This window comes from Rhinichthys klamathensis, unplaced genomic scaffold, assembly GCF_029890125.1.
Source record: "Rhinichthys klamathensis goyatoka isolate OS25496 unplaced genomic scaffold, OSU_Roscu_1.1 h1tg000055l_1, whole genome shotgun sequence".
NCBI lineage: Eukaryota > Metazoa > Chordata > Actinopteri > Cypriniformes > Leuciscidae > Rhinichthys > Rhinichthys klamathensis.
In genome coordinates this window covers 2,120,328-2,144,041 of record NW_026606600.1, presented here as the reverse complement: position 1 = coordinate 2,144,041, position 23,714 = coordinate 2,120,328, and positions in this window count along the sequence as shown.

The following is a 23,714-nucleotide window of genomic DNA, read 5'->3' as shown; positions in this document are numbered from 1 at the left end:
CCTTTCCACATCTATCATTGTCCATGAAAACATTCGTTTCCACACCAGTCCTGATCAAGTGTGGCCAATCAATGTAAGTTTAGCTGGTAACCAACATTGTCCATGGTCGCCACAGTCCTTGGACAGCAGCCTCTCTACTCACATTTAGTCTATCCATTGCAACTTCCACCACAGATGGCTGACCCAATGAGTCATAAGTCAGAGTCTTTGGACGACGGCGTTCTCTCCTTGGATAAGAATTGAAAGGTGTAGAGTCATCATCTTCGCTCTCAACTGATGCTTGTTCTTCCGATACCCCCGACTGTTCCGCAGGCATTCCAAGATACTCTTCCATCCGCTCCTCTGGCCCATCCTCTGCTATCTCCTCCTCTATTCTCTGTGACTCTTGCTCCCAGTGCTGTTCCACATTTGGCGTGAACGGTTCTACATCCGGATTGAGACGAACAGACTTCCGGCACTGCCTCAAGGAAGTAGGAAACTGTAGCACTAGCTCACCATCTTGAAAATCCTCGTTCTCTGACATATCACTCTGACCTTCTTCCAAGCATTTTCTGTCTTTTCTGCTTACTTTTGTCTCTCTCACTGTCTCTGGTTGTGGTGTTGCTTCGGAGTTCTCCAATGGCAAACTATCACAAGGGAGAAATAGATTCCGATGTAACACTCTCATTTTACCTCCTCCTTCCGGTAAGACTTCATTCACCGGACTCTCATCACTCCTTCTTTTTACAATCACGTACACTCTGTTTTCCCAGTACGATCTGAGCTTACCGGGTCCTCCTCGCTCAGATAGATTTCGGACCAGCACTCGTCCCCCCGGCTGAAGGTCAATTCCATGAATTCTTCTGTCATACCCCTGCTTACTCCTTGAGGTTTCCCTGTTAGCTGTTCTGGAGGCAATCTCATAAGCTTGATGCATCCTCGTTTGCCAGTTCTTCACATACTCAGCATAATTCTCATTCCCTTCTGCTGGCCGTAGGTTGAAGAGCAGATCGATTGGCAGATGTGGGGAACGACCATAAAGCAAATAGAAAGGGGAAAACCCGGTGACCTCACAGCGAGTACAGTTATAAGCGTGAACCATCTTCTCCAGTGACTTTCTCCATTGAGTTTTATCTGCATCTGTAAGGGTGCGCAGCATAGACAGTAATGTTCTGTTGAAGCGCTCTACCTGTCCATTTCCTTGTGGATGATAACAGGTAGTATGAGACGCTCGCACATCACAGCACTTCTGCAGTTGGTACATCAACTGGTTCTCGAATTCCCTACCCATATCATGGTGAATCTTTTCTGGGAATCCGAAACGTAAAACAAAATCATTAAAGATCTTGTCCACCACCGTCTTGGCTGATTTGTTTTTAGTGGCATAAGCTTGTGCAAAACGAGTATAATGATCTATGACAACCAGAATGTACTCGTACCCTCCCTTAGAGGTTTCCAGATGTAAAAAGTCTATAGACACTAACTCAAACGGTCGTGTAGTGACGATTGAGACAAGAGGAGCTCTTGTGGCCTTATGTGGTTTCTTCCGCATTAAACACTCACATACATTGGCGATGAAATGCTCTGTGTCACTATGCATACGAACCTAGTAAAACCGATCACGAATCAAATTCACTGTCCTCTCTACTCCCAAGTGTCCCATTTCTTTATGAAGCTCATTGAATACAGTCTGGTGATATTCTTTTGGCAAAACAAGCTGGTCTCTTCCACCGGCTTTTCTGTAAAGTATGCCATGCTCATTGATGTACAATTTTTGCCACTGTCTCAGAAGCATTTTCACATCTGTCGGCTCCGTTTTGACTACTTGTCTTGATGCATAGGGTGACCTGGACTTTTCAATCCACCCACGATTCAGTAAGTCTTGTAAGTACTCTTTCACTTCCTGATGTAACGGTTTTGGAACTGACACGTATGTTTTCTTCACCGGTGAGGTATCGTGAAGTGTAATATGCAGGTTCAATGACGGAATACAGCCGATGTCATCCTCATCAAAGCCGAAAGCATGACACTCCTCCCTCAACACTCGTCTCACTATCTCCTTCTGTGTTCCACTCAGATGATCCAGGGAGAAAGGAGGATCCCATTGGCTAGGTTTTTGTCTCTGTGAATCACCTTTACTCACATTTTCCTTACTGTTACTGTCATCAATGGTGTCCTGATCTTTGCTGGCTGTGGACTCGCCCCTGTTTGTTTGTTCTGTAGCCACAGATAAAGCAGATTTTATTACTTGAAGATCACCCAGGACTGTTCCACGATCTAAGGCAACAGCATAGTTATTTGTGTTAGCAATCGGCACTGGTACAACTGCAAATCTGTCAGCGGGAACAGTAACTACTCCTTCTTCAATAACAACCCCTTCTGGCAGTGCAGGCTGTTTGCTTGGGACTAATAGTAGACTTTGACCTTTAAACTGAGACCCTGTATTGATCTTAACCAATGCAGTTGTGACTTGGTTAGCTGGTAAATGAATTAGTCTCCTTCCCGTCTGCACAATACCTGCTTCACTTCCAGAATCTGTAGACTGAATTAACTTGAGCACCAACTTTGCTGTTTTGAATGGCACACAGAACGCTTTACTCACTTCGCAGATTGTATCTTTTTCTGACTTATAGCCCCTCTTTTGACTGAGAACTGCTTCAATTACGTTGAACCCAATGATAGGCTGTTCAGCTACCTGTGGGTCAGTGGATACTAATATTGGAACCAGTAACGGCGGAGTAGCACTTGAGTCTGTGCCTAAACTGAATTCAGCTTCAATCCAGCCCAGGAACGGTATTACAGTCTGATTTGCAGCTAACCCCACCAGGGTACCGGACTCAAGCAGTTCATCGAGAGGTCTTACTGTTCGATGAGGTACGTTTTCTTTTCTCCATTCCTCATTGATAACACTTGCCTGTGCACCCGTGTCCCACAAAACTTCCACGGGTTCTCCCTCCAGCAAACATTGAACCAGACATTTTCTGCCAATGAGGTTTATCAGTTTCCCATTCTGGTAAAGAGGAATGTTATTAACAGTTTTTTTCAATTCATTCAGCTTCACTGTCTGCTTGGAGTAATCGAGGGGGGACTTTGTCTCAAGGGCTACTGAGGGTCCCGACGCAGCAGCCCTCTTCCATTTCCCTGCTGTTCTCTGGGTCGCCGACAACCTCTGGAAAGATGGCCCTCCTGTCCACAACGAAAGCAATGTTCGCACTGCTCACCGACTTGAGCTTCCTGACAGGCTCTGCAACCTCGCAGTCTGCTGACATTTACAGGTGTTGATCGTTCCGTTCGGCCACGCAGCTTAGCTGTCTCCATCGTCTCATTCACCATCTTTTTCATTTCCAGGACTTCTGCTCTGAGCTGTTCAATCAGTTGGCTGGTGTTTGAATCTGCCTCCTCCCGCTTGACTTGACTCCTTCTGCTGTTGGTGGCTGAATCAGCTTTAACTGCAGGTACTCTGTCATCTCTCTTGGGTTCCATGCAACCTTGAGAATGTAGCTGGGACTCAAACGGACATATGTTGGTTTGTATTTCACTCAGTCTTGGCGACTTGCTCATTAACGTCTTTTTCAGTTTTTGTTGTCGCTCTTGTTCTAGATTTGCAGCTTCATTCACTCGCTCTATCAGCTCATCATCTTTGATTCTGGGGTTGCTAAGGTAGGGCTTAAGTTGCAGCTTCACCCCTTCACTTAGTAGTCCGGTCTCTATAGAGCGTAGAAATTTCCTTTGAATTAATTCTGGGCTAAACTGCTCACCTTCATCTTCCTCACTCAGCTTCCACAGCAACTTTTCTCTGAGCTCAATTCCTCTGAACAGAAAGTTCTGGACTGATTCTTTTGGGTCTTGTGACATGTTCATCAACTTTTGTAACAGATCAGATGGTGGATCAACTTTGAAATGTCCTCTCAGGATTGTCTTTAAGGTCGGAAGAGTGAGATCTCGTTTTATTTCAAGCATATCTCTTAAATGGAGGCCTGGGCTCACCGCGCGTGTCACAGCTTCAATGATTTCTGTCTCTAAATGACCCTTTCTCAGTGCGGACTCAATCTGGTTCATGAGGCTGGTGTAGGACAGTTTCTCTCGCTGTCCTGCCTCCCCAATTTGTCCACAGATCCGGAACTCTCTCCTTAGAGTCACTTCAGACAGCGCAGGTGGTGTCACTGTGACAGCTCTAGTTTCCTCCCTCAGTCTTTGCTCCATTGCGACAATCTCCTCTTCAAATATTTGACGGGCTTGAGCTTGTTCCATCTGCAATCTGGAATATTTCTCTTTCAGCATATCTAACTCATTTGGCTCATCTGGTGTAATCTTCGATGCAGCTTTAGTTGGCTGTATCTGAGTGTCTATTTGCAGCAACAGATCCTCCAGACACCGAAGAAATACCTCATCATCCTCTATCTCTTCTATGTCATCCAGCGTTTTCTCCACCAGTCTGATGAGGCCACGTCGTGTTTTGCTTTCAAACCCTCCGACAGGCTCATCACATTTTAGGCGTTGACACACTGGAACAAGATCAGAGCTGTTCAGCTTCAGTATTGCTCGGCTGATCTGATCACGCAGCTCATCCATGCTTGCCATTTTACCCTGCTTCACTGTCTAGATTCGTCTCAGGAGCTCACTCGTTGTAACTTGCAGCTCCTGGCTGGTTGGCTCGCCAAAATATGTAACACTTCCCAGAGTGCAAGGAATAATTCACAAAGGGGGTTGCACATTTAAAGTGTATTTATTCTGCAAGTAAGCAATAAGGTACGAGAGGCTGTGCTGTATCGTGAATAAGTAACGGCTGAAGGGCGTTGTTAGGCACGACGCGAAGCGGAGTGCCTGCAACCCCTTCAGCCGTTACTTATTCACGATACAGCACTTGCCTCGAGTACCTTATTGCTTTTATAAAACGGTTACCACACAATATTAAAGAAAAAAAAAATTATTAGTGGAAATTTCATGGAAGTTAAATCAATAAAAGCATTAAAAGCATTCCTTCCGCTAGAAAAAAAATAGTCCCTGACCGTGAACAACAACGTTCCAATGTGTAATATGCATGAAAGCTCAAATAAAAACAACAAACCGTTCTCAAACTTGTCTCATTCTTTTTATTTTTTACAACACAATATTTGTGAAATTTCCTCACACAAATAGGCATAGCTTATCTCTCAGCATGAGAAAACGTTTACTTTTTTGTTTATTCCGTTATTTTCTCTCTGCACTAAACTAAATATTTACATAGCCTATAAATAAAAACACAAGGGCACATATTTTGATAGATAACAGTTAGGTCTTTAATCTATTTTATTAATGTTATCAATTCAGTTATTAAAATGCTGCCTAACAAGAGATTCTTTTTTATTGTTGTTTATTTAAATTTATTTGAACATCTCCGTTAATTGTGCACGCATTAAATATTTGTCTCATTTCAATCGGCTCCACTGTGGTGATATTTAACGCGGTTCTCTTTAGTTGGGGCTCAGCACTGTCAGCAGTGTTTTCTGTTGCAGCAAGAATGTCGCTCCAGTGCTTTCTTTGTTTTAAGTTTGGCCTCCAGTAGCTCTGTAGTGAACTTTCACACTTATGTCCACTCACAGACATAATTTCCCTCGATTCGAGACCAGCATCGGACAATCTCTGCACTATGGTGCTGCTAAGGCAGTGATTTGTGTAAACCTTTGAGGTGCCTGCTGCTTTACAAATTCTCTGCAACATTGTTGCGAGATAGTTCACACCCATAGGCTCTCTTGTGTACCTGCAACAGTCAAAAACGAGAAAAAACTTTAACACAACAAGATTTAACACAAATTATAAATAGCTAATATGATTTATGTGCCGCTGCGTGATCTACGTACCAAACACATTTAGAGAGGTTTTGCTTTTTGGGGTGAAGGTAAAAAGCAGGGGGGTTAGATGGCAGAAGAGAAACGTACTTCTCTAGAGAGGCAACGGGACAAAGCGGGTTCCCAGTTTGTTGGAACATGAAGCCACGCCTGCTCTCCTTATTTCTGTCATGTGGGTCCTTATGGTTTTTTGTGTCTTCATTGAAGCTCATTGTGACATACTTTACACCATTTTCGTTTGTTAAAATGCGGAATGAGTCTGGAATGAGTTCTCGGTTCCCCTCTTTTCCTCTACGTCTGAAGTGTAACTGCACGTCAAACCAGACTTTGTTAACGAGTCCTTCAGGTGTGTTAGGATTAAGCGCATCGGACAGTTTTATGGTGCTGAAATCTTTCGTAGAAATCGATGTGTGATGCTCCGTTTTATCACGACCCTCTCTTCTCATTGTCTTTACGACTCCAACGAAAACATTATTGGATGAGGTGAATTCGCTGTCTCTCATCAGACACCAGGACAAACTCAAAGGTGGATCATTCAGGAATCTGTTCACACCCGCACGTAACGCTACATAGCTACTGATCCCATATTTTTCGCCTTTGGAGCTTCTGACAGTTCCGTAGAAGTCACGGAGAAGTGCGTTGAGTTCCGTCTTGGTGATTTGTTTAAAATCAATGCTGCAACCCTTTTCACTACACCAGTCACCGAAGCATTTCACTGCCCATTGGGTTTGCTGCACGGTATTTTTTTCATTACGAGTCTTCTCGAATGTATCAATGTTACATTTCAGCACTTCAGCATGACGGTTCATATTTGTAGAAGTCTCTACAAATTGTTCCTCAAACCACTTATCCATCGTCATGCCACCTAATAAATCGAAATTTACTTTAAACATTTTAGCCTTTTTAATTCTTACGTTTTTTGTCTGTTTATGTTGATACGTGTGGTTGCTAAGGGTGTTGCTAAGGGCGCAGTGATAAATAGAACCGTTGGGTGAAGCGGTCATAGCCGTGTTTTATCGTGAATAAAGCACAGCTATTGACCAATCAGAATCAAGGATTGTAACTAACCGTTTTATAAAACAGGAATAAATCGCGTTTAGTTACAGCTCTCGTGGTTATCACACACCATCACTCACGGGGAAGTCTCGCTCTCAAAAACTCATGCGAGGCTTAACACGTGAGCTCGGTTCCATAACCAACACCACGCAACATCGCCGCCACCTACTGGTGCGCTATAAGACTGTAACATTTATCACTATTTTTATATTGAACATCACACATTATACATGACTTATACATGACATTCTTGGAGTGCAATACTCAGTCATTGCGCTACACCTGCGTTGTAGCCTATAGATCTAAAGAGGCATTTCAGTTATTCTTGATTTATTTAGTGGGTCATATGACTGGCATACAAAAGAGAAGTGGGTCGCAGTAGGCAAAAGGTTGAGAAACCCTGGCTTAGAGAACCTTTAAACGATTAGATATTTCATCCCCCCCCCCCAGTTTCACAGGCCAGGCTTAAGCCTAGTCCTGCATGTTTAAGCTGTAACTGAAAGCAACTTGCACTGACATATCTTAAAATATGTCAGTGCCATTGCTTTGTCTCAGGATGCACACCAGTGTTTTTGTCTTTCTAAGGCATGTTTATAAAGCTACTTATATGTCCTAATTAAACTAAAACCTAATCATTAAGCCCTGTGTGTGAAACCAGGCCTATATGTTTGGAATTGGCCCCTTATCACTCTCATAATGATGTATCAAAGCAGATTAGATCAGACTTGCCATACTATTTGAGTATAGGCCCAAGTCTGTCTGTCACATTTCATAACAGAAATAGAGGAAGGTACAGGCACACTGGGTTTCCAGCTTATTCTAAGGACATTTGTGAATGTCTCTGCTTTTGTGTCAAGGAGAGCTGTTATCAGTAGGGCTCATAGGACATGTTGTTTTTTTGTTCACCTATAGTAGATGAAGGGCGGTGTGGGATCTGACGTTGTGTAGCGACGGCCGGAGAACTCCGTCACTGGGAGTGTGTATATGTGATTATCTTAGGTGACACATTTGTCTTTCTTGGAGTTATCACTGCATTCAGAAAAAAATATCAGTGCCACAAAAGGTGATAGTGGAAGCTTTGGGGAAAGAAACAAAACACTTGTCACAATGAAGATTTTGAACACTCATTTTCAACTAGGGCTGGGTATCGTAACAAAATGTTCGGTACCGATACCGATACCGATACCTTGACTTCGATACCGGTTCCTGAACGATACTTTTTTCGATACCAATTTTATGTAACCAGGTTTAACAATATAACATTACCTAATTTTTATTTCAGTTTGTTGACTTTTTTACACTCATATTTTGAGTATGTAAAAAAGCACCAATGCTAAAGTTTTCTATGTTTCCTAATCATTTAACAACATGTATTCTTTACTTCAATGAGCTCATTGTTTCTGCTTTAACTTAATGCATTAATTACCGATGAAACTGAATGAAAATTAATTGAAATGCATTACACTGTCACCTCTGATAACAGATCACTCTAAATTGTAATTTAGACACATGCATTTTCGGTAAAGCTGCTTTGAAACGATATGTATTGTGAAAAATGCTATACAAATAAATGTGAATTAAATTAAATATAGGCTACTGGGGGGCGGGATATATACCTGCACGTGAAGCTTGCAGCAAAGCACTGGCAAAAGTAGCCTAATGATTATGGATGTGGAAACAATAGCAAGGAGATATTTTAATTGTTTATTAATGAACAAGTGTTTACTAATGGTGTGTTCACACCGAACGCGAATTTAATTATTTGTGCGAGTAGATTACATACATAGTCAATGCAAAGACGCGAATAGACGCATCATTCGCGCCGGGCGTCGCGAGTGACGCGCACGTTTGCCGCGAACGTCTTCCGCGCAAGTTGAAAAATTTGAACTCGAGCTGAAGATTCAAGCGTCGAACTAGACGCGATAGACGCGTATTTGACGCTCTATTCGCGTTCGATGTGAACACCATTACTCTCAAGTGTATTTTGTGCGCTTCAGTGCCTAGATTTACCGTGTTGCCGGTCGATCTTGGCAGCAATGATCTTGTCAAAAATATTGCATCGCGTGCATCTGGCATCGAGTCTGGCACATGACATAGGTACACTTTGGATCATTTCCACATATTTTCTATCTATCTGGGTTGGGACGCACGCTTACACACACACACACACACACACTGCAGCCTCACGTGCGACGAGCCGCGTCTCTGGGCAGCCGCGTAAACTAGTGTTTTTCCGCCACAGCCAATCATGCTGCATGCTTATTGTTTCACTGACGTTGACGAGATTAACCACTTAGGTACCGAAATGTGGTACCGAAAAACAAGACATGTTTCGATACTCGGTAGTATCGAGGCAATTCGGTCGGTACCTAAAAAGTACCGAACTCGGTACCCAGCCCTATTTTCAACAGTGGCTTTATCTCATATATGTTTAGACAGCATAGTGCAAAGATTGTGAGATCATCCATACATGCATATTGACATATGTTCCTCTCTGATTCTCCTATGGAAAATCCAATTTTACACACCAGGGCTTCTTTGTATTATTTTCAGAGAGCCCAGTTTTCATAAAAACGTTCCAGGTTTTATTTACCCGTGAATACAGTGTTCTACTGAGCGGCACGTAGTGCGCAGCATATTGATCCATCAAATAAATTTGCAGCTATTGTGTAGCGCTTCAGATCAGTGGTCACTAGTAATGCTGAAGAGTATATCTAGTGTACAACAGTATGGAAAAGAACTAATTTTTTTGCTTTTGTGGAACTGCTACAGTCCCACACCTGCTCTACAGTGATTGAATATTTAATTACAGACTCGGTCACGGTTGTCTGTTAGAATGAGACGCTGTGTAATCATAGAGCTCACAGTTAACCACTGCACAGACACACCATTCAGTTCTCACCAATAGAAAAGGCCGCTCTCCCTGAGGCTATCAAAAATGAAAGGGAGAGGATGGAACTTCGACAATCATAAATAAGAAGTGCAAGATAGCAGAGAACTTTATAATGACTGATCAAGTCTAAAGGAGCTCAATGATCAGATCATTGTCTCCAAAAAGGACCTTTATGGGGCCATTAGGTTCAGACCTGCATTGTTCTCCTGAGGTCTGTCAGAACGATTCCATGTTTCTCCCACCTCCAGTAGAGATGGTAATAGGTTTTGTTCTCACTCTTTTGGTGCTCTTCTTTTATGTCCGAGGATAAACATGTGTTCAACAACAGGTTTCCTTCATCATTCTTCCACAGCTCCTTTAGCTTCATATCCTAAAGGGACAAGAATGAATAGGGTAATGAAAAAAGATTAATTGGAGGGTAAGGGTAATACAGCCACATGGCTGTAATACCCTGCTATACTGTATGTAAGTTGTCCGCCATATTGAAACATCTGCAACCTAGTTATTCACATGTATGAATATCCATATTTGTAATAGACATTAGCTGATGATTTTCACACATTGTGTTTTTGTATCATTAATGTGATAATTATGCATATGGATATTGCACATTGAGTTATACATAAAAACTAGTGCTGTCAACATTAACGCATTAACGCATGTGATTCATTTAAAATTTCTTAACATGTTTAAATAATTTAATGCAATTAATGCAACAAGATTACAGAAGTACACGAAGCTGCATCATTAATTTACGTGATGCAGTTAGATTATCTTAGAACTCAGAAATTCATTCATACAATCAGTCCAGTACAGCAGCGCTAATGTAAAGAAGACCAGGCTGATTACAGAAAAATCAGAGAGAAAAGAGACTCACATTGGGTTTTTAGTTAATTATTCATTCCAGTTTGTGTTTTGCTTTAAAACATGAGCTCTGTCATATTCTGTGATTGTTTCTGAAGATCGAAGTTTTGGTGATGTACAGGAGTCGTGTACAGTAAGCGTGTTATATTGATGCACAAACAACAAACCGTGTATATGTGCTCTCGATCACTGATTGCACGCTGCATTTATGTACAGACACTTTTCAGTACATTTCGGCTGTTTCCACACACACTCAGGATACTGTTTTATTTGTCATGTGTACGTTGCTGTGTTTAGTAATCGTAGGTTTATGCAGTCAAGTCAAGGCGGTTGATTTAGGAGGTTTTTTTGGCGTCTCCATGTGGTCCTGTTCGGTGTCACAGCTTGACTCGTCTAAAATGAAAACAAGTTCTTTGGTGTTGCTCTATCTAAACACACTATACAATGTGAATTGGGAAAAGGTGTTTTTTGTCTGTAGTGTTTTTTTCATGGGTGCTTTGGTGCATAAATGTATTATATAATATAATTATATGGACTCCTTATATCATTTGGTTATTTGGTGTCCTTTTGGAGACTCCAAGGATCCTTGAAGCTTGCAAAAAATACAGTTTTGTGAGAATCACCCTTCAATCTGATTGTTTACTTTGCTGGATATAGCAAATGATGACAACATGAATATGTTCAAAAAGGAAAATGGCATGCTTAATTTTACGATAATTGTGCGTTTATTCGCGATTAATCACACAACAAAAGTCGATTGACACGACAGCACTAATAAAAACACAAATCAACACATTTTTTGTCACAATTATATTCTGTTTAGTTGTTTTCTGTCATGTCTGTAGTTCTCATTAGTTACTATGGTGTCTGATTAGTTCATCTCTGTCCAGCTGTTCCTGTTTAGTGTCCTCATTTACTATCCCTGCGTCTCAATGTGCATATACTATCCATCCTAAACAGTATGTGAGATTAAAATAAGTGTGTCCCAAAGCATAGTATTTTAAAAAGAGTATGTCAGAAGTCCCCGGATGGTCTACTATTTCTGGAAGATTTTCGAAGTGGATCCGTGCACACTCTTAAGGATAATATTACCCACAACCCATTGCACTTTGGAGGAGGAACTACAAACACGAGTAAAACATGTTAAAAACTACAAAACCTGGCGGATATGCGCGACCGACGGTGATAAGTTTAGATGAAGGTTTTGGTAACTAATCAAAGTTTAACCTGATAGAAAAATATTTATTTAATGTCATATTGTTATTATCTGTAATAACAATGTGGACTTTTAGAAAGATCCGTTTGGCCATTAACTTTTAAATGCACCATTATGCATTAATATGAGGAGAGTTCTCTGCATGAAAGACCCGTGACTGCAGATCAAAGTGCTACTGCATTTCTCTCCAATACGGTAGGAAATTAAATGATGGTTGACAGGTCTGTTTGCGTGACAGGATGTGTGTAACTAAGGGCGCTTTCACACTAGCACTTTTGGTGCGTACCCGGGTTCGAATGACTTCAGAGTTCGGTTCGTTTGGATGATGTGAATGCTGTCTTCCGAACTCGGGTGCGCACCCACGAACCGTACTCGAGCCCGCTTACAAAGGGTGGTCTGGGGTACGGTTCATGTGAACTCGCATTGTTCGCTGCTGATATGAACGCAATCGTACCAAATCGCGGAAGTGAACCGCTGTTGATGACGTATAATGTGGTCGTATAACTTTTGCGGCAGACAGAGGCAAGTGGGATTCTGTATCTTTTCTTTGAAAACAAAACCAAAATTTAAAAAAAAGAAGAACAAATTTGAAGCGAGCTATTCTAACCATTTTGACGCCTTTTCATTCATAGCGGTTACCAAGCAACACGATCACACGCCAGCACCAGCTGCATCTTGTTGACGCAAGCGTACCGCGGTTCGTATATAAATAATATAATGTGAACACAGTCCATCGGGGCCAGGGGGAGGGGGGAGCAATCGAACCAAGTGTGAAAGCGCCCTAAGTGTCAGAGAGCAACCATTAAAGACACAATTGTATGACGTGATAGTATGTCCCAAAGCTTGTCTACTCTTCTGCTACACACTCAAAAGTATGGACTTTTTCTTCACAAAAAGAGTTCATACTCTAAGGGCGTAGAATACAGTAAGTAGGCGAATTGAGACGCAGCATATGTGTATTTATACTTAGTCCTTGTCAGTTATTGTTGGTGTTAACAGTGTTGTACTCTTCTGTGTTTGCTGTTAGATTAAAGACATTTGCACTTCTTCACCATCATCTTTGTTGTGCGCTTTCTAAGCCACCCTGTGACAATCTCATCTGTCTGGAACTTATTACTCTGTGTTTTTTACAGCCATAGGCTGCACAATGCTGTGAATTTTTCAATGAAAATTCATAATCATTGATTTGTTAGTGTGAGTGATGAACAGCGTCAAGATGTTTCAAGATAGCGGATGTGTCAATGTGTCTGGAGCGATCAAATGTGGAATCTACGTATACATACTGTATCTATGATTACAGCTACAAACATGTTTGTCTGTTAGGTCTGTATCAAATATTTACTTCAGATGTATTTATCTTTTTATTTCTTTGTTTGTTCCTAATAGTGACGATTTAAAAAAGGCTTTGAGCAAATTACGCTGAACTAGGGCTTCATTCAAAGGCATTGCTTGCTGTGATGTACACTTGAGAATTCTTCATTCTCAAAAGCTGTTTTTTTTCATTACAACAGTCAAGTGAAAAATAGGCAAGGCTTTAAAGTTATCACTAAAATAACTTCTAAATAATATACCATTTATTAATAATGTAGTAAACAATATGAGCAATAAAACTAGGTGAGAGAGGAGAGCAAAATTTACTGAACTATTCATAATCTCACATTCTTTTATTTGCACACCGCATATCTGTAATTCATTAGAGGCTGCATTTCAACTTCCTTAATTGACTTCCCATTCACAGGTGAATATGAAAGAAAGTATTTTGCTCTAGTTCTAATAAAAGAGAAGAAAAAGAAAAAGAAGAAAAACGAGGAAATTGGGGAAACAAATGGAACTAAAACTCTGAAAGTTATTATTATTTTTTTATAATGGGCACCGTCTCTACATTTCACTCATTTTCCACTACTAACTTATGCCCAGCAGTCTGATCCAGGCCCTGTAGCTATGAGGCATAATCACCCTGCACATGAGGAAGGAGATCTAAAGCTTTTCAAAGCACATGACGGCTTCGTGAGAATTATAGCATTCACGTTCCACATCATTAGACACGTCTTAAAGGCACACTGTGGAACTTTTCAACCTTTATAATATATTACCAAAACCCATTGAGATGGTACATCGACTTACAATAGGTTGAATGACACGTCTGCCGAAGCCTGAAGATGTCTGTATCGCTTTTACTAGCACTATGTAACTTCGGGTTTCGGGTAGGAACCCGAGCACAAAAAGAACTACAAAATTCGACCGCTTTACGGCATACGTCACTTCCCCCACCACCCCAACTTCCTCAAATTCTAACGTGAGAGCTCAACTCGCGTTTGATTGCCGGCGTCTGTATGTTGTCGTCATGACTGAATCAACAGCTACTCGGAAGAAAGCGAAGAAAGCAAAGATTTTATCAGAGGAGACCAAAAAAAGAAAAAGGGAGAGTTTATAATAAACATCGGCATAAAAGTGTATATATAATGTAATATTTACTGCGAATTCGTGTAACAAAACTGATATAAGTCACAACATACTGCCGTATACAAATGTAAATGTTTTTTTTTCCTTTCAGCTCATATATGTTTGTATTTGTGTAAGGAAAAACAAACTGAAGACTACAAATAACGGAAATATGTAGTGAGTTATATCAGTTTTGTTACACGATTTCCCGACTACTCGATTTCATCTCCAACCCATTGCAAAGAGATCCTGAAGACGTTAATTGTTTGCTTCAGGTGTGTTTGATTAGGGTTGGAGATGAACTGTGCAGGACAGACGATCGGCAGGAGCAGGATTGGGCAACCCTTGTCAATGCGACTTACCTGATCAGACATTGTTTTCTGCGTATGCTACTTTTATTCAATTTGTTTTCTTTATAGGATTTATATTATTAATCTTATATTTATATTATTATTTTGGTCAGTAGTGAATCGATTAACTTTCTCCAACATACAAATCAAATGCCGTCTGCACACACATAAAGACACTGGAGGTTGACCGGTTGACTGTTTGTTGACTTTTGCGACAATGCTGCGGCGCTTGTGGCCTCTAGGGGCACTAGACGTGAAAATTACAGGTCGAGCGCACCCTAGTGGCCAAAAATTCCACAGTGTGCCTTTAACAAAGTACTAGAGAGGAAAGAACTTGTTTATATACACAGCTTCTTTGAATTGAATATGTGCATTTGAACAGTAAAATGTGCCCTTCCGCTGAGGAATGGTTTACTAGTGTCACATATTATTATCCATCCTAAAGATCAGCACTGTATGACCTTTAATGACTACATTTAGTGGTCAAACTGATTATTTCAGGAATTACACTACCGTACAAAAGTTTTGGGTTGCTACGATTTTATAATATTTTTAAAAGAAGCCTCAAGGTAGCAACATTTATTTGATCAAAAATAATGTACAAAAACAGCAATATTGTGAAATTACAATACAAATAATTGGTTTATGTTATATAAATATATATATATATATTTTAATTGTAATGTATTCCTATGATGGCCAAGTTGAATTGGCTGCGTTTATTACTCCAGACTTCAGTGTCACATTATCCTTAAGAAATCATTTTAATATGCTGATCTGGTGCTCAAGAAACATTACTTACTGTTAACAACACTGTTGAAAACAGTTGTTCTCCTTGATATTGTTTTTGTGGAAACCATGATAGAAAGTTCAAATGAACAGCATTTGTTTCAAATATAAATAATTGTAACATAATACATATCTTTGCTGTTACTTTTGATCAATTCAATGGGTCCTTGCTTAATAATAATATTAATTTATTTAAAACATTAAAGTAAAAAATAAATATCTTATTGACCCCAAATTTTGAATGATAGTGTATATCTAAAAAAAGTGTAAAAACATTTCCATTAGGTGCTCGTGATTTTTTGGAACTTCATGAGAAAAATATTTTTAGGATGTAAAAAGTTAAGCGTAGAAAAGAAGAGAATCATCACAGATGCATTTGATAGGCTGATTAATTATTATACACAGCGAGCCAACAAATCCCAGGCAGATGGTCTGGCATAGCTAGGCTTACTGTGCTAGTGAATATGTAGGTAGGATGTTCAATACGGCTACATGGCAGGAATATTTTGGCTTTCCTTCTCGAGCCATGGGCTGAGGAAAAAGTCCAAGAGAAATGTTTCACATTTATTGCAATTTTAATTTACAACATTGTACTTGCTGTGTGTGCACATTAAAGTTTTCATCTTGGCATTCATAGACAGCTAGCAGTAAACAGTGGTGGTATTATGCAAGTTTCACACCCAACATTACTCAAGGATTCCCCACCTTCAGTCCGTCTGCGGCTGTAGCTTAAAGTGAGAAAAGACCAAAAGCATAATACTTATTGAAAGCTGCTACAAAGAGGATGCAGGTGCCTTTTCATAAAGAGTGAGTATATTGTTTTTATGGAAAATTAATCTGAAAATGAAGCTCTGAAAAGTTTAAGAAAAGTAAAATGCATTTCTATTCAGAAAAAAAAAATATATATAGCTTTTCTTATAAGCAAGTCCAAGACAAGTATTTCACAGTAAAGTGTAAAAAAAATTATATATATATATATATATATATATATTCGGTTCCTAATAATAAATTAAACATATTTTTCATAATACCACATACGTTGTAAATGAAAATGGCTATTGGCCACATTATTCAACCAAAGTGATTCCTTCTGTACAAGCTTATAAGCAAATATAGCTGTGTCCATATTCACTATAGTGCAAGTCAGTCCTTAACAGAACCCACTGTTTGCTATTTTTGTCTACCCAGGGTATTACTTATAGACACTTCCAATAAAGCATTAAGTGAAAGAGGTCACTAATTTGACCCTGCACTACAAATATCCCCATAGCCAATGATGGCTTGCTAGTGGTTTTTTTTTTTTTTTTTACTGTTGCTTGAGGGATCTACTGGAGCAGGGAGCAGGTCTGGGAAGTGCTGCATCCACTAATGGCTATAGCTCCAAGAGGCTGGTCTGCATAAACAACAACCCGGTGCAATCAGCAAGATGGTGCACTTCTCTGCTAGGGGGAGAGTGATTGGGGACAATGTGCTTTTTTATGTCTTCCACTTCAACCTTCCCTACAGAGGCTTAAACAGGGCAATTTTTATGAACATGCCGTAGTTGTTCTCTTTCTTTTGCCATGTATTGTATTTTGTACATTCAGATTTTAAAATGTATGGGATTTCCCATTTATTATACTTACACGTTTACCTTCCATTTGTCCATTTTATCTATTTTGTTCTAGTTTACTACCCCTACTAGTACTACCAATAATAATAATTATTATTATTTCATAAATTTGAATAAATATTTCATCATCGTCATGCTCATGGGTCATTTACATACTGCATTACATAGTGCATGATCCCAACCCCCCTTAAAAAAAAATGTTAAAGGATGTCACTATTTAATATCGTTTGAGATAAATGCGCTTTGTGTTTTGAAGTGCTCCCATTTCACTAGTGTAAGAACAATGCCAGAAGCCTTGCTGGTTAAAGTAAAGAAGGATGAGCTTTTTTTCTCTTAGATGAGAGCCATCTGGCTGGGAGCAAGGCCAACGGATGAGTCTTGGGAACAGGCCTCTAAGAATTTCTGACCCTTGGTAGGTTGACGTTGTAAAAAGAAGGTATAAAACACCACTGGGGCCTTGAGCTGGAAAGGGATTTGGACCCGGAGAGGGTGTGTGTCTCTGAAGAGGGTTCACACTTGGACTGAGGGTGAAGAATTACGAGAAAACAGACAGATGAAAAAAAAAAAAAAAAAAAAAACGCAATTAGTGCCATGCTCTGGACATGGGAAAATAAATGGATTTTTCATCCTGTGACCTAATTATGGAGTTTGTTTCGAGTGCGTATCTCTTTTCATGTCCTAATGAAGCACAATCATTGCAGTTTCTCAAAGAGCTACATCAGCAGATTGATGTTTATATTATCCAATGCTCGTTTTAGCCTGGCACATAACAAAAGAGGTTGTTAATTTGGTTCGAAATTGATAAAAACTTCATTTTACAAGCAGTAGCCCTTGCTTCAAACGTAGGTTCAGTCATATTTATGAAAGCGCTCAGGACTCCAGAGTCTCTCTCAAGAAGTCTTGCTGTGTGGCTGAACCACGGCCAGGCTGCCCATTGCACTGAAGCAGCTTGAAATCCAGAGCAGCAGGAAAGGAAACCATCAGATTCCCACCCACATCCATCCACACAGCGGCAAGCTCAGCCAAGTCTATCAAAGCAGAAAATCTATTTCGCACTGTATTGGGTTATAGCTCTAATCAACTCTTTCTTTGTAAACAAAGTGTTTAATTTAATACAAGTTTCAATATGCTACTTAATGGAAATATATATGTGCTGCAGCACCGGAATGGGATCGGAGATCCTCATAATGCATATGTAAGCCTGTATGCATATGTATGCTGGTGCATCAGCAGTTTGTCTATTGTCATGGCACAAGATGAATAGGTAAATAGATACACAGCCTCAAGCTCACTGACTTTCTTAGCATTTAACACAGACATTTGTCAACTTCTGTCATTTTAGTACTCGTAAGGCAAAAGTCAGAACAAAACATTTACCCACTGCCATCGGGGGAGCCGAATGCACATGCGACACACCACTGCTTTCGTGAAGGGGAGAGGCCAGCTGCCCATATATGAGGCACATAAAGTCTGCCATTTCAAAAAAATGACCAGGGGGATGCAACCACTTCAAACAGTGAACACAAATGGAGCAACTGTTTGGGGTCATATGCCCCCACTGCTTTCATTCCCTCACAATCCCCACCACTCTACACTCACCTCTACGGCTCTACCTGCCTCCCTTTCCCACTCAGTCCATCGACACACCCCTTCCTTCTCTTCTTCTGTTTCTCTCTCGCTTTCATTCCACTCTGCTCTCTGCAGGCCACAACAGTCAGAAGGAAAACAGACACAGCAGTGCATTTTCAATTGGATCTTCAGTATTCCAGGAAAATAAAAGGGCAGATAGCCTTTGTGAAGTCATCTCACCCGGAACGAACCAACATCGGTCCCCTGCTCGGTGTCCTCCATCCCCACACCCCTCCTGGCCCCTGACACTCAATACACTCTCCCTTTCAAGCTTTTCATGCAGTATTAAGGAATGGCTAGACAACACAAAATCATGACAGATATAAAATGCAAGGATTCAATACATTTATGTAAGAGATCATGTACAATTATTGCAAATATAAACATGATCAGAACCCCAACATGGTTATTCACCAAATAAATAAATATGCAGACATAAAAAAAATATTTTAGCCGACAAAAACAATGGGCCTAGAAACAACACAAACATTGCCACAATATTACAGTAATTATACTGAAGCCCTCTGAGGTAATTTTCACTACAATTAATGTATAGGTATTCACGATAACCATTTTATTTAAAAAAAGGCTGACACTCCAACATAGCATTCACGTCAGTTGCCATCCATCATAAAATAGAAAGAAGAAGACAACACAGTGTGTACTGTGTATAGCTAACAGGGAATGCTCTGGCAAGGTTCCCTCAAAGTTATGAACAAACATTATTCAAGTAACGTTAATAGAACATTCGTTTAAAAAGTTATATGGTCTGTAATAATGTTCTCAAAACGATCTTTCTTGGAGCATTTTTTTCTGAAACATTTTAGTTGGACATTCATATAGCGTTTTTTTTTTTATGTTAATTGTTTCAGAATATTCATAGTAGAGCCCGACCGATATATCGGCGGGCCGATATTATCGGCCGATTTTAGGCATTTTCCTAACTATCGGTATCGGCATTTATAATGGCCAATAAAAGAATATTTAAAAAAATGCGGGTGCGGTTGATTCATGTAAGGGTGGCGCTGCCAATAAAGCACCTAATAGCTGTCACAAGAACTGGCAAAAGTAATGATTATGAATACAACAAATATAGCAAGGAGACATTTTAATAGTCAGTGTCAGCCAAAGATGAAGTTGACGATGCTGACTCGCGATCTTCAGTGAACGCGTGCCAGAGAGAAATGCACATTTCATACAATAACATGAGTCTGTCTGTCTTTCGTTTTGAATTGTTCTGTTTAAAAGTAGACATTTCAATATAGATATATTTCAATTCTCAGGTCTATACGCTGAGTTTCGGTTCATGAGACGAGCTCCAGTTCACCCGCAGGCGCCTCCGTGTCGAGATTATCTATCGTCTGCTAAATTTACTTCTTATAAATTAAATCCAGGCAAACGGTTGATGAAACATTGATTAAAATTAAGATACAATTAATACAAAACGAAAATCACTTTGAAACGAAAGGTTTTGTGCTTTCTGTTTGATGTCTATGTGAAAGTTTCAAAGCATATTTTAGTGCCGCTTTCAGAGCGCTCACGTCCGTAGTGCTGAACTGTCGCGTCTGTAACATGGTTTTTTCCTCATAAATGCGAACACGAAAAATAAAATAAAATAAAATGAATATTTTATGCAGCCTGTGGAGACTGAGAGCCAACCCTTCTTCATCCGGTGGGTAGTAGCCTACTTGTGATTTGCGCAGCGTAATTCACAGAATTAACCCTCTGTCACGTATGTGAGCTTTGTGACTATTGCAAGCGCGCAGCTGAGAAGTCCTGATTATATTGTCTGCTATATTTAGGCCTACTTCTTATTTATTAAGGCAATTGGTTGATGAAACATTGATTAAAATGCGTGGCGCGAGCGATCTCCGACAGTAAACTGATTCTGCTTTGTCTAGGGTAAACTGTTGCGACGCGAGCAGTAACGGCCGCGTCCGGTGTAGACACAGTGTTAAAGCTCATTCTGCCTGATAACGCTACGTTACAACATCAAGCAATATTCCAAAAATGTATATAATTATAACACTTTATATAGGGCCATTTTGCATTAAGAGTAGCCTAGTTTCACGTTTAGTATACATTTTGCTTACTAATTATTTAAAATAGTATAAAAGTACTGTACATATTTAAAAACTTTTTCGTTATGATATTATTAATTTTACTTTAGTAAAAAGATCTGAGTTCTTCCTCCACTGGTAGAGATTAGAGGAATTAAGAGTAAAAATAGAAGATAATAAGGTTTTGTCAGTGACACTTTTTATATATTTATTGATATAGTTATGACTAAATTAAAAGACAAAGTCGTTAGTGAAGATTATGCAACAGTATTTAGAATATAATATAATATAATATAACATGCAATGCAAACTAGTTTGGTTACAGCTCAGCTGGATAATTCTCATTCTATCATTCCCCCTGCCTCCATTACATATCTGTGTCACACAAGTGTTTGATTACCACATTTGAGTGATCATTGCAAAACGTGTTTATAAAATATATTTATTCTGTTTATAGCTACTGTGTAAAGTACCCATCAAAAGTTTGTACACACCAATAGGAAAGTGTCCAAACTTTTGACTGGTATACTGTACTATAATACACATAAATAATATTGCTACTGTATTATAATATCCACATAAATAATATCGGCCGATATATCGGTATCGGGCTTTTTTTACTCCCTAATATCGGTATCGGCATCGGCCCCCAAAAATCCATATCGGTCGGGCTCTAATTCATAGAACATTCAAAAGTAACATTCCCATAATGTTCGCAAAATTATAACATCCTTAATGTTCATATATCTAAGAAATTAAAAAATAATTAGGGCTGTCAAATGATTAATCGCGATTAATCGCATCCAAAATAAAAGTTTGTGTTTACATAATATATGTGTGTGTAGTGTGTATAATAATTTTATATATATAAATACACACACATGCATGTATATATTTAAGAAATATTTGCATGTATATATTTTATATATATTTATACATAATTAATATTATATATAAATACAAATATTTTATATATTAATAACACATTTTTCTTAAATATATACATGCATGTGTGTGTATTTATATATACAAAATAATTATACACACTACACACACATATATTATGTAAACACAAACTTTTATTTTGGATGCGATTAATCGCGATTAATCGTTTGACAGCCCTAAAAATAATATAAAAAATAAAAAACCTTTCTCTCCACCTCCCTAAACTTGTATTATGAGTGTCATTCATTGGTCAAAACAGAGAGAACACAAAATAAACTAAGTTAAAGAGGAATTATTTTATAATCATGCTGTGGAAATGTCGTGACAGCTCAAACAACAATCAATAAGCGAGAATCAAGATGATGCTAGTTGTTCCAAACACACACACACACACACACACATATATATAAATAATTTGTATATCTGCATTCAGGGCCGTAGCTAGAGGATTCGGGGCCCCCTGAAAAAATATTGATGTGGGCCCCCACCACCGTCCACCAATATCATATACTGTACAATAGATGAACATGGAGGCCCACATAACAGAAGATGGTGATGTTGTTGTAAAACCTTTATTTTAAAAGTTAAATGTTTATATAAAAATGACAACTAATAACAAATAACAAAAAGCAAGAAATTGTTAAATAATAATAAAACCAATTTTTAAAAAGTAATATCCCCCCCCCCCCCCATCAGTCTGTTATAATTCATCAATCAAAAAGTAAACATTTAGAAATTGACAAGAATGCAGTCTAATTAAAAAAATAAAACCATTTATTGCCTTATTTTTTAATAAAGATAATATGGAACTGGCAGAGGTGGGTAGAGTATCCAAAAACTGTACTCAAGTAAAAGTGCAAGTACTTATAGAAATATTTACTCAAAGTAAAAGTAAAAGTAATTATCTTAAAAGTTACTTGAGTAAGAGTAAAAAAGCATCCAATGAAAAAAAGTAGTTAGTTACTAGTTACTTTGGATCATATAGGCCTATATATATATATATATATATATATATATATATAACTTCCATAACCACCAACTATATATATATATATATATATATATATATATATAGGCTATATATAACATGATATTATTTAGATATTTTTTCATTTAAATGACAAAAATTATCATAATTAGATAAGCTATCTTTGCAACAAAAACAGAAGAGACAAACATTATTTCTGTATATTATATCTATAGCCCGAAAACCATTGCCTGTCCTTTGGTTTGTATAATAGTATAATAACTTATACAACTACATTTGGGTTATTAGACAATGTCGGAATAAAGTGACTCTATGGAGTTTTGCATTCAAATGTAAAGGGATGGCAGTCATGTCATGCCCAACCCAAACAACGATCAAATGCAAGGATCTTCTTCTGTCTGTTCTCCAAAATGTATTTAAATGTAGGCTATTATGAAAGCATCTTTAAACTGGTTAACTGAGTCTAATAAGGCAGGCAAAGGCATTCGTTTTCAAGTTGAGTTCGCACGCCACTGCGCAATACACGCATTGTGTGTGTACACACACATTCATAAACTGGACGATGATAGCTTATTTAATGTATAAAGTTATGTATATGTCCAAAAAAAGGGTAATGTCATACTTTGTAGTAGTGCTATATGGCGTAATAATCTGTTTGGTTGTAAAATGTATTACCTGAATGAAATCGCGTCGTGTGGAATAATTCATTCACAGACAGCTTACGAAGTAACATACGAAGATGTTCAACTAATAAAGATATTCATCGCTGGCAAAAAAACATGATGCATTTGCAGATTTACTTTCTAGAGACTGTAGCTAGACTGTGGACCGCCACTTCATACAACGCTCTTGATGTTCTTAAAGGGATACTCCACCAGTTTTTCTTATTAAACTATGTTATTCCCTTAACTAAGACGAGTTGATACATACCTCTCTCGTCTCAGTGCGTGCACTATATCGCTCTGTATTGCCGCAAAACTATGTTAGCACTTAGCTTAGCCCATGCATTAAATATGGGCCAAGCAGAGAAGCGACCAAACACTTCCACGTTTTCCCTATGTAA